General features: G+C 39.5%; 1 protein-coding gene across 2 annotated transcripts in view; it reads left to right on the top strand.

The window, feature by feature from the left end:
- LOC120788678 (1-phosphatidylinositol 4,5-bisphosphate phosphodiesterase beta-1) overlaps window positions 1–12,048 on the top strand; it is a 110,479-nt gene that overhangs the window by 22,266 nt on the left and 76,165 nt on the right. The gene's annotated exons all lie outside the window — the stretch shown is intronic.

Genomic DNA, 12,048 nt, shown 5'->3' with positions numbered 1-12,048 from the left:
CCCCTCGCCCTTCCTTCTCTCTCTTCAACTCAACTAATGTTTCAAACTGTTTTCCATATTCATTGAAAGGCCTCAATAAATTTTATTTAATTCATTTTGCTGGAGGAATCAGGGCAGCGGATGGCTTACACTCAAGTCCCATTTGCTGATAAGGCAATTATAGGCTTTTTGCTTTCGAACAATTTCCAGTGCTTCCTGCACACAAATGAATGACCAATTGCTCAAGCGCACGACTGGAAAGAAGAGGTTTTTAACTCTGTTTCAGACAGATGTAGAGTGGTCAATGGGATATTAAGTGTAGATAATCACAGAGAGCAGAGTAAATTTTCTTCTGCAAACTGGTCTTGTTAATCATTTAGAAGCATGTTAGAGAGTGCTTCATATCTTGTGTTCACTCTCAGAAACCCTGAATTATACTTCTCTCATGTTTAAACAGCTCTCTCAGACAGATTTTACTTTGTATTATTGATTGCTTTGATGCAGACTAATCGAAATAATTACATTAGATGTGCTTCTGATGTTTAACAGGGCTTTAATTCCCACCAGCTAGGGGTTTCTGGGTTTTCATGCCACCCTGCTGTTTCCCATTTTAAGCTGAATTCCTTTGTACTCTGTAGCAATTATCATGCTGCTGACTCTCCATTTCCGAATATTCATGTCAGAAAGCTTATTAACAACACACTGAGGGATGCATTTTGGCCTTTATTGTAAATTATTAGCATCTCTACATAGACATATGTACAAAGTGAATAAAAGTTAGGAAATAGTCAAAGAAAACTTGACAAAACCTAATATAAAGCACAAGAAAGGATATTTGACTCAACAGCATTACATCCCTCTCTGAAAGACTTGTTTGGGCTCTTTAAATTTTTTACTCAGGTAATTTAGCCACTATGACAGTGTTTTGTATATCTTACATTGCAGATATGACCTGTCACCTCAATGATTTTTGACATGGTAAATATAGTGTTGGAGTGAATTTAGAAAGGTCTGCCAAGCAGTCACTCTGTTGTCCATCCCAAAATTTCCCTCAGACTCGCATCTTACTCTCTCGCTGTTCCATTTCCGCTCAAGCAACTTAAGTGTGTCACAAATGTGGGTCAGTTGCCTTTATTCCCCCACTAAATTCAATTCAGTTTGGTGGAATGATAAGAAGGTATCAGGTTTAAACAGCTTGGAGGTGCTCTGGGGCAAGACAGGAATCAGCAGTCTGCAATACTTAAAATACCAGCTCGTCTCCAAGAGTCTTCCTCGAGAGAGTTACATGATGGAAGGGATGAACAGTGCCTGGCCTATTAGAATTATTCAACCAATCAAATATTTTGAAAAATATTAAATATATAAATGTCCAAGGTTACTAAACAAAACAAAATTTGAAAAAATAAAAATACAAAATGAACCCTAGCCATCTAGAGGCTTCTTCCATCTGTCTGCTGGTAGTTTCTGCCACTCTTCCATTGCTATACGTTGTTGTTTTCCTTATGGGCTTAATTTCATTGCCTATAAACTAACTGGTGCACTGATGGTCCCCATTAGTTTCATCTTTCCATCGAACATTATCCCAGAAAGACTGTGGCCTATCTATGAAAGTTTCTGGAAACGTTAGTTTTGCCTTTTTGTGCCTTTCTTTCAATAATGCTGTCCTCCTTGGCCTTCACCCATGGACCTGGTTAAGTGTGCAGCGTATGGTACGGGCTGAAACCACCACTCCAGATGGCTCCAGGTCTTTAGATTTTCTCCACAATCCGCATCAACCATCCTAGACTTCTCTCACTGAGTTTCTTCTTAGCAGTACGTCCTCGAAGCATTCATAACAGTTTTATGATTGTGAAACATCTTTATGACATTAAGAAATGTTGAAAAAGGGATTTCAAGATTTTTGGCAACTGCCTTGTAGCCTTTGGAATTGTTATGTTTTTTGATAATTGCATTTCTGATGCTCTCAGACAGCTCTCTTGTCTTCGCCATTTTGAAAAAGAAACTGGAAATGATCAGCCCTGTTTTATGCAGTAAAACTATTATTCATTGGTTAATTCAGGTCATATGAACACTGAAAATTAAACACAGGTGAGTTTTATTTGTTTTAGATTTTGTTTGATGAACTAATTTAAATTTATCAAAAATAGTGTTGGGCGTACATTTTATACCCATATTTTTTATTACACTATTTGAAAGCTTTTTTTTTGTTTAGTAACTTTGTACATTTTATGAAATATTCTGATTATACAAAATTGTTTAATTTATTTTATTTCTGAGGATATTCTTAAAATTCAGGGATGTCAATAATTTCAACCAGGACTGTATACACTAATTTGCTGGCTGATTTATATGTTTTGTTCTCAAACGATGCTGCCATTACTGTGGTGGCACAGTTGAACTGAACACAGTGTGACTGACAGTGGAAACAGAGATGCTTGGATTAACTGGTTGGCAATCATCTGCTCTGACAGATGAAAGTACCCTGCAGGGAATGGTTTCTATTACATCATCAGGGGGGCGTTTACAAGAACTGTTACCAACTAAGCGCCTTTGTTGCTAGATTTGGCAACTTTTCAGACCACTTCAGTACCTTTTCTCAAAAAAGCATCTAGTGACAAATCTAGTGACTTTTTGGACAAACCTTAGCTATTTTCCATAGAAGAGAGTTGCCAGTACTACCCTGCCAGTGCGAGGTCGAGCTTTCCCTCCGCAGGCACACCTCTTTGTGTATCGCATTCAACTGACTACACAGCAGCTGACACAAACTGAGCTTCTAAGTTTCTCTCTGAATGATCATTTTACAGGTAAATATAGCTGAAATCCCAGCACAGCCGTCGTCTTTAACTTATGTGTATGGTGATTTTGTCAGACGATGTCACGGTTATAAAGATCAGGATTTTAGCATTGCAGCGACTTTAACGACTTTTTGAGCAGACTTTAGCTACTTTCCATTGAAAGCAGTTGTTTATAGTGGTTAGAGAACAGTTTTCAACTGCATTCTTAATTTCGCACATTGACCATGCATGGTCCAGTCATATACTGGGTTCAGACCTAGTCTTGTTATTGCTTGAACAGTTGATAACAGCATAGCCCATTAAGTGGGGTTTTGGTGATTTGCGAGTGAAAAGACAACTAGCCTTCTATAAAAGTTGGACAAATTTAGATTATAACTTTTATTTAAATTGCAATGATTATATTGCAAACATGCAACAGGTTCTACAGAAGATTTGGGACATTTTTTTGGCAACAGCTGTTAAAAATAAACCCTTTACATACATTACAATGTAATAAAGTAAGATAACTGCTACCTCAGTAATGACGACATGTTTACTTCTGCCTACAACCCGGATTAGTCTATTTGGTAACTTATTTTGTCACAGATATATTTGTATTAGTATATAAGTCAAAGGTTGAGGTATCAAGAAGTTGCAGTACAGGAACAGTGAAAATATGTTTTAACTATAGACAGTATTGCCATTACATAGTTTGTCCACCAAAGAAAACTTACAAGTTTATTTTTCAGCTATAAAATGTCCCACTATACATCTGAGTCACGGTTCTTGATAACTAAATTTAATGGATCCTTATCAACATTATTTTTTGTTAAGCAAACAAATATTGGCTGCTATATTGTTGCTGTATTATATTGCGTCAAAAATCCAGTGTCTGGCTCTAGTCAAAAGAGCTGGCGTATTCTCAGTATTCTTTGGTGTTTTGTTAACATGTTGTTATATGCTTTTATGGGGTACTTAAACTGTTCAGTTTATATCATGGCAATGATACAGAATGTGTACACAATAGGTCTCTAACAAGTAATACAGCACAACTTTGAAAAAGGAACTTTTTAGTCTGTTTACACTGGCAGTTGATTAAATCATATTTTGAAAAGTTTTTAGTTTTGCACTTAAGCCAGTGTTCTGTCCTCTATGTTCTCTCATATTCCCCAACTGTATTTAGTGTTTACTTTTACTTGCTCTGATCAAACTGTTCAAGTTTAAGATAAAAAAGAAAATTGTGAAGGGACAAGGAAGGATAACCAGAGAGTGTTTAGGACGTATGTTGGAGAAGAAGAGACACAGATACAGAGAGGGAGAGACAAAGAGCTTTGCCTCCAGACAGAAAATGAAAAATACATTGTGTGTGTAAATGAGGTGATGTGAAAAATGAGAGCCAGAGCAGCACTGTATCTGCCACTGGTAGTTATTCTTAAAGGACTTCGGTGGTGAGCCCAAGCACAAGCACACATAGGCACACCGATCACTTCCAACCCATAGACTTGAATACAGAGATGTGGTGTGGTCAAATGTACATTTTATCCATACCTTGAATGCCAAGGATTTCATTTGTAGAAAACTGTAGCCTTCAAAAACAGTGTAAGTTCAGTATTCAGAAAGAAGAAAAATATAAAATATATATGATAATAATTATATCAATTGCACAAATGCCCAGAGGAAACTATATTTATAACTGAATAGAAACAATTTTAAGAAATTGACAAGTATTTTGCAGTTGTACATGTGCATTATAGTGTGTGAATGAGAGAGAGAGTTAGTTTTATGTCTGTGTTTGTGTCTTGTGTGGCCTATAATAACTTTAATTCATCCTCTGAGGATTTTATGCATGCTTATGTGTGTGTGATTATGCATTCCTGTGTGTGTGCAAGTGTGTGTAACTCGCTCCAGGACTCTGAAGAGGATCTCAGATGTTCCACTGCACCAGATAAGAGCCATCCACAGTGTGCCTGAAGGAAGCCACACTGATAGAGGAGCAGACATAAATGGTGTTGAGGATTAAGGATTGAAGAAGACAGAGGAAGGGATGGAGGTGGTGTTTTAGCATGCCTGTGTGTGTCGGCAGGGGATCAGAAAAGATGTGAACCGTCATCCATCAACACAAGAGCTGCTGTTAAGATGAGAGCATGGGGAAAGCTTGGAGGGAGGGAGGATGAGGAAGAACAGAGGAGGCAGATGTCCAAGGAAAGGATAGTGAGATGAGTGAGAAAGAGAGGCCCATGTCCAAGGAAGCAGAGGCAGAGATGGACAAGAGAGGACAGAGCATTGTGAGGGAAGGGGGGAGGTGGGGAGCAGAAATCCCACCAGAAGCATAGAAAAGACAAAGAGAGAGAGGGAACAACAGAGGATGATGGACAGATGAGGGAGGCTGCTTTACTTTGTCTGTCATCCCACTCAGTTCTGCTATCAATCAGTGAGAAGTACACTCCCTCCAGTATCCATCACTACACTCCATCTGTCACTGTGCGGACAAGTGTGTGTCTGCTTATGTGTCCATGATTTGATCGGTCCAGCAAGCTCCAAAGAAAATGGTGACCAGTGTGAGCTGAAGAGCCGGTGACATCATTACTCTGTCCCCAAATGTTTATAATGACTGAACACAGCAGACAATGCAGATTGATGATTGTGACGAGTTGGAGCTTTTGTATATGCACAAACGCATTTGTATGTATCTTAGAGTTGTGCTTATGAGCGTATGTATTAGGGTATGTGTGTGCATATGTGCGCTGATGTATAGAACAGACAGATTCCTGCGGCCCTTATCTCTTAATGTTGGTTGTTTTCTTGAGTGTGTCAGCTGCTGATAGCCACTATCAGCTGCAACCATGCTCCTCCAACGTTTGGCCTCTGTGTTTTTTTCTACATAGCCATTCCTCCCTCACTCCTTCTCTTCCGCCTTTCCTCCTTTTTTCCCTCATTCCCACTGACCTCTAATCCCGGTGTCCTCTCCCCATCTGTCTGACCATGAACCCAACTCGAACAGAAATTCATGTCATCCCACATATTTATGACTCACATTTTTGTGCCTCTACGCCAGCCGTGGCCGGAGGCATTATATTTTTGGGTTATCCGTCCGTCTGTCCGTCCCATTCTCATGAACGCGATATCTCAAGAACGCCTTGATGGAATTTCTTCAAATGTGGCACAAATGTTCACTTAGACGTAAGGATGAACTGATTTTTTTTTTGGTGGTCAAAAGTCAAAGGTCAAGGTCACTGTGACCTCACAAAACGCATTTATGGCCATAACTCAAGTGCCAATACGCTTAATACCTTTTTATTAAATTCATTCAAAGTCTTCACTACATAAATTATGAGTCTGGACAGACATGGATGTTAACTGCAACTCGACAGGTTTGTGAAGGCATACAACCATGAAGCAGTAAGTCTAGTTATGACTTAACTTTATGCATGCATTTCTAGCTGTCCTCATTCAACCCGTTAAAAGGCACATTTAAATATTTGTTTTTTTTAATTAAAAATATATATATTTTTTCAATTTTTGTGTTTTACTTGACAATGACAGTACATCGGAATCAGTGTAGATGTAAGTCAGCAAGATAAATTCTTATCGTATTTGTAGACTTGCCTGGTGAATAAACCTGTTTTGAGTTTCTTCCTGATTTTGACATGACAGATAAGTTAAAGATTTCTTAAGGTGTAAGTAAATCTTACATTCTGAAAGACGACCCATACACAGTCTCTCTGACTTGCTTTGATATTATCTTCATGTGTTTTCTGTGCCCACATTTTAAAAACTTTAAGTTGTGGCTGAGTGGTATGTGTTGTAATGCTGTCAAGGAGGATAGACATGGCAACCAAGAAGCAGTGAGATTTTACAGTAAAGTAACGGAATATAATTTGAAGGTTACAACAAGGGAAGACTGGTAACAGTGGACAACCGATTAAGGGACCAATATAGTGCTTATTTACAGTATTTACAATATAAAGTGACAGACTGCACACAGAGGATGAGGAAGGGAATAGGACCAAGGTCAGTGCGAAAGAAATTAATTAAAAACAAGACTCATTCTAGCTCGACATGTATCATTGCTTAAGATGCTCAAAAGCATGTTGGCATTCAACTGGACCAATGGAGCACATGGGTTAGTCAAAGCTTTAGAGAAGTTGGAGACATTTCTGCAGAATTTGCGATGGTACCCAGACTAACTGTAGGAAGAAAACAAAAACTGTGTTGCTCCCTCATGATGGTTGGTATTAGAAAATGCCTGGCTGAGATTTCTGCATCAGTAGACCACATTTGTCTGTTGGCTGAGATAGAGGACTGTACCCTTTCAAAAATGTACAGTTACCAGTGGTAAAGGTTAGAGATAAACTAGCCCAATGATTGAAACGTCTCTCTGAGAGGATATACTGTATGAACAGCACCATCAACTGCACCGAAAATTAGGTCCATAAATGGGACTTGAACTTGAGCCAATGCAAGCTCAAAATCCTTTGTATAGAACTACAGTGCAGAATTTATTTTCTAGTGAGAGACATTTTACCTTTGTATAACCACTTTCCAGTGAGACTAAGCATACACTCCACCACAACTGTGGTGTTGTGTATGCTTCGGTTCATTAATTTCACATTGTGAATAGAAATTGTCCTTTATTTGTTGCTCATGACAGCACTCGTTCATTTAAAGGTTTTATTACAGTTTTTTGGTGTTGCAGAGGAATAGAAGAAAGGGAGAGAACTGGAGACAGGGGACAGGGGTAGGATGAAAGACAGAGTGAATTAGTTGCTTAGTTTAAATAGGCCCTAGGGCAGCCTTGTGGCAATGCCAGACTCTCCAATTTGGCTGAAGGCTTTTGTCACATGCCATACCTCATTTCTCTCCCATTTTCGCTCTCCTTCTCCACTCCAAACAACCTAATAAAGTGTTTAATCCATGGAAAAAATTTAAAATGTAACAGGTTCTATTGTGAGTTTCAAATACTAAGCCATCTTAGACTACTGTTAGGACAGGAAACAGAACTCAGACCCTAAGTGCAAGGTCTTTAGAGGCTGCACACATGTTTATGTGCACACAAAATCACTTTCCTTCTTCATACAAGCTTTCTGCTCTTTTGTCTGACTGTTTGGAGCTTTTTCACTCCCCCTCTTTAGTTCAGCCACTTCACGTGAGTAGGTTTGGGACTTTATCACTGTGGGGCTGTTAGAGTCGTTCTATAGAAACCCAAGAGTGGAGCAGCAGAGTGGATGTGACTCTTAACCAAGTTCAAGCACAGCTCTCCTCGAACCATTTTGCCTCATGACAGCACGTGTTTCCTGGCAACCAAGTGTTACTGGAGGGCCACTTACAGGGACAGGCAGAGCACCTGTGTGGCTTTTGTGTGTTTTGTTCCACATAGGTAATAGCTCTGTTTATGATTAGGGGATACATCTACACCCAGAATCCTGTGATCCTGTGTCAGTGGGCCTTTGAAGACTCTTACACATAGCGAATGCAGCAGTTTAACTGGTTATGCAATGGTATTTAGCTTTGCACCTCAAAAAAACAGAATTTCCCCTCTATTTTATCTTTTACTTCTTCTGCATTCTAAGTTGTGTGTGCTGTATGAATAGACAGAGCTACCCAAGGCTTCTAAACAGTCTTATTTTTGTCGAGGGGATGGCATGAAGGGGTTTATGGGGCCACCCTGACATGTATAGTTTGTGTGACCTCATGAAACAAACCAGCAGCCTGTCAGCATTCCAGTAAGAAAACCACATCTAACTGGCCACAACCTGATTCAAGACATGGGCATGCAGGGTTGTAGATGAAACATGACATAGTGGAATTAACCATTAAATACTTGTTAGTGGATTGATGATCTGATTTATCTCTGCTTTTTCATGATACAAATAGATTAAATGATGCTACTGTATATAATTATTATTGTTATTATGAAGCACTCCTGAGAATTTGATCTCTCACAAATAGCAACAGGTGTGGCTAATTGTTTTTTTCACCTCACTGGCTCCAGTACAATACACAAAGCAGTTTTCTCTCAAATATGTCCCTCTTCATTTGCTTCCTGCTTTTACTATCTTTGCTCCCCATGTGCATTGCTGAGCAGAAGCCTTGAGCCCTGTGGAGTGCACATATAGTTTGAACCCGGAGGCTGTCAAGAAAACTGTTGGTAAATGAGCAAGCTAACCTGTGGCTGTAAGTCTTCCCACTTCCACTTATTCTTTTTTTTGTTTCTACCTTCCATTCCATGCTTCTCTAACCTTCTCTCTATTTTTTGTCATACAAGCACAACCCGTCTTTGCTTGTACCACTAAAGCTGTGATAGCTTGTTGCTTCAAAGGGTAAACTCAACTTAAACTCTATGTTATAAAAACAACCTGGCCAGATTCTGTCCACCCCCTTGTACTGTAGATACTTGGTAAGAACAGTTTTATTCAAGGTGCCTTCTAAGAGTTTTCCCATTTACCCTCACATCAAGTTTTATATATCACATTTCATACACAAGTGAACTCAATCTTCTTCGGATTAAAGGATAACAAAGAGTGGTCTAACACAAGAACATGGCAAATATAGATGAACAAAATGCCTGAGGCAGAGACACTTTTGACATCCTAATTACCCAGATCAATGATGAATTTTGCAACATTTCAGGTAATTTTTCCTAGCTTTCTACTTGGAAAAGGAATAGGTTTAATTTTAAAAAGGAAGGCAGCAAGTTGCAGATGCTGCGTGAACAGTGGCTCTACAGCAGAGATACACAAACAGACAGAAAACAGGGCCCAGGGCCAGTGCAGGTTAAGCATGTTCATCAATATCTGTAGTGTCCCGTTGGCCCTGCTTGCTTCCTGGACGTGGAGTAGATCTTAATAGGCTTTGGCAAAGTGGAGGATCCCTGCTCACTGTCCCTGTTCACTGCTTTGATGCACACAGAAATGCCCTGAGGGAGGGAGGGAAATAAGAAAGAGAAAGAAAGCAAGAGGGAGTGTTATCTATAAAGGGAGATGACAGAAATGAACAGATAAAGAACATATGTCATAGGAAATAAATGAGAGATATTAAGCAGAGAAATAATGGCTGGACTGCAAGACTGAAATAAAGTACTTTAATTAACTAACTGTGCAGTGCCTGCAATCATAAATCTAAGTCAATATGAATAAAATGTCAGTGCCATCAAATTTTATTTACTTCGGCACAACAAGTAAGCCACTGCTCACTGTAGCAGATGCTGACTCAGACCTTTGGATGTTACGGTAATGGCTACACATGTATCACCTTAGCTGTGTGAGCAGCTTATGAGCCAGACAGGCTGTTTGAGTTACCCTTAAAGGGGCTCTATGGGTGAACAATTAACTGATGACGTTGAACCAGCGTAGAACTATGTTAACCGTGCTGGGCAAGATCACGCAAAGAAAGGACCCCATCAGTGGGCTACTTCCTGAAGCCCCACTGTTCGACCAGGCCCCCATGCCAAGATCCGTCTCTCTACAGTGACTTCAAAGGCAGGCATTTACAGACGCGATGTAGGCGTTGACCTTTGACACAGAGTCTCTCTCTGCACAAACAAGGACAGCCTAATTGATGCTACACATTACAGAAAAGAATAACTTGTCCTTGTGCACTACAGCCACAGAATAGAGTGATTTAATTTCTGCTTCTTATATGGAGACAGTCAGTGGCTGTGCATCTCCTGTAGCAAATGGCAACATTTTTTATTAACTTTAGTGAACAATATTCATGACTATTGTTTCTTTATATGGGTGCAAGAAGTGCTAATCTAAATTTGAATATGCCCTTATAATGAATAACAAAATCTGTGGTCCAAGTTCATGTATCATCATTGTACCTCCAGTATGAGAGTAATTTGCAATTTGCAACTGTTACAGGTAGTAGAATTCGAAGAAGACAAAAGCAAACACTGAAGTAAAACACACTAAAGTTGTGTTCAGAAATGAAAACAGAAAAATTTTCCACCAACCTCATGGCCTTGACATAGTCAGATAGTGGCGTTTGCAGCTGGAGATTGAGTCAAGCCCCTGTCGCTCCTTGTCTCCCTAGATAATGCTGAGTGGACACACAGTTCACTCTGGTTAATTTTCTACCTCATATCCTGGCTCCCACTCAGAGAGATGGAGAGAGAGAGATAATCCAGAATGATAAAGGGATGTGGCAACTGAAGGAAGGCAGCAGGGGCCTACTGTAAAACTGCGTTTTGTACATATTTACTGCTTACCACATTACTGGCTATTTAAGCGACAATAGGCTTGCAAATAAACCTAAATAAACAGTTGGCCGACGGAATGGTGGATGTCCTGTATGAGTGGACAGGGTAGATGCATACTGTATGTGTAATGTATATATTTAGTGTGTGTCTACTTAGAGTTGGTTGCTTTCCAGAGGTTGGCATGCTAGTTAGAGGGAGAAGTAAATGCCAAGTTCAGATCACTATATGGATGTTTTTCAAAAATACATGTTTTGACTTTAATAAAAAGATAAAAAAGATTTCTGTCATTTTAAAATAAGGACATAAAAAATACTATTATGCATTGAGGTAACAAGCTTTCCCCATGCACATTACTTTATGTATAGTGTCACTCAATGTATATTGTATATTTGAGTGTCACACTTTGCTTCTGCATCACAATAGTGTGATGTGAAATGTTGGCGCAGTAAGATGGAATAAGAAGCTCTGACATGGCTTCCCACATTGTTGTATTAATAGTGAATTACAAATGGAGCCAAGGTTTCCATTTACTTAAAATGCTGTTACAGCCTTACCTAACTGTTTGGTTAAATCATAATGATGATATTCACAGCTTTTTCATCTCATTTGAAGACCGACTTTATTATAGTGCCTTGTTGTGTCTATTTATTTCTATTTGACTACCACGCAAACAGCTGAGCCTAGCCAAGCTGTGGCAAGGTGTTACGGCAGAGCATCATGAAGCAGCAGAGCATGTGTATGTGTGGGGTTTTTTTTGTTTTCTTTTTTTTCCTTGTCAACATTAATTCCAGTGCTATGGTGCAGATGACTGTCATGAAACACAGGTTCCCACACCATGGGAACACAGGTGTACAACACTACAGTGACACCTTTACAGGGCAAAATATAATTTGGTTTGCATCTTCCTAGATTGAATGACTCCCACGCAACATCCTGTATTTAGGCTATTGTTGTCTCTATACACTTGTGGTTTTTCACACACACACACACACACACACACACACACACACACACACACACACACACACACACACACACACACACACACACACACACACACACACAACACACAATGCCTTCTGCCACAGGTGGCAG

The sequence above is a fragment of the Xiphias gladius genome, chromosome 4, assembly GCF_016859285.1.
Source record: "Xiphias gladius isolate SHS-SW01 ecotype Sanya breed wild chromosome 4, ASM1685928v1, whole genome shotgun sequence".
Classification (NCBI taxonomy): Eukaryota; Metazoa; Chordata; class Actinopteri; order Istiophoriformes; family Xiphiidae; genus Xiphias; species Xiphias gladius.
Note: the sequence above shows the minus strand (reverse complement) of the source record. Positions and strands in the feature narration are given on the sequence as shown.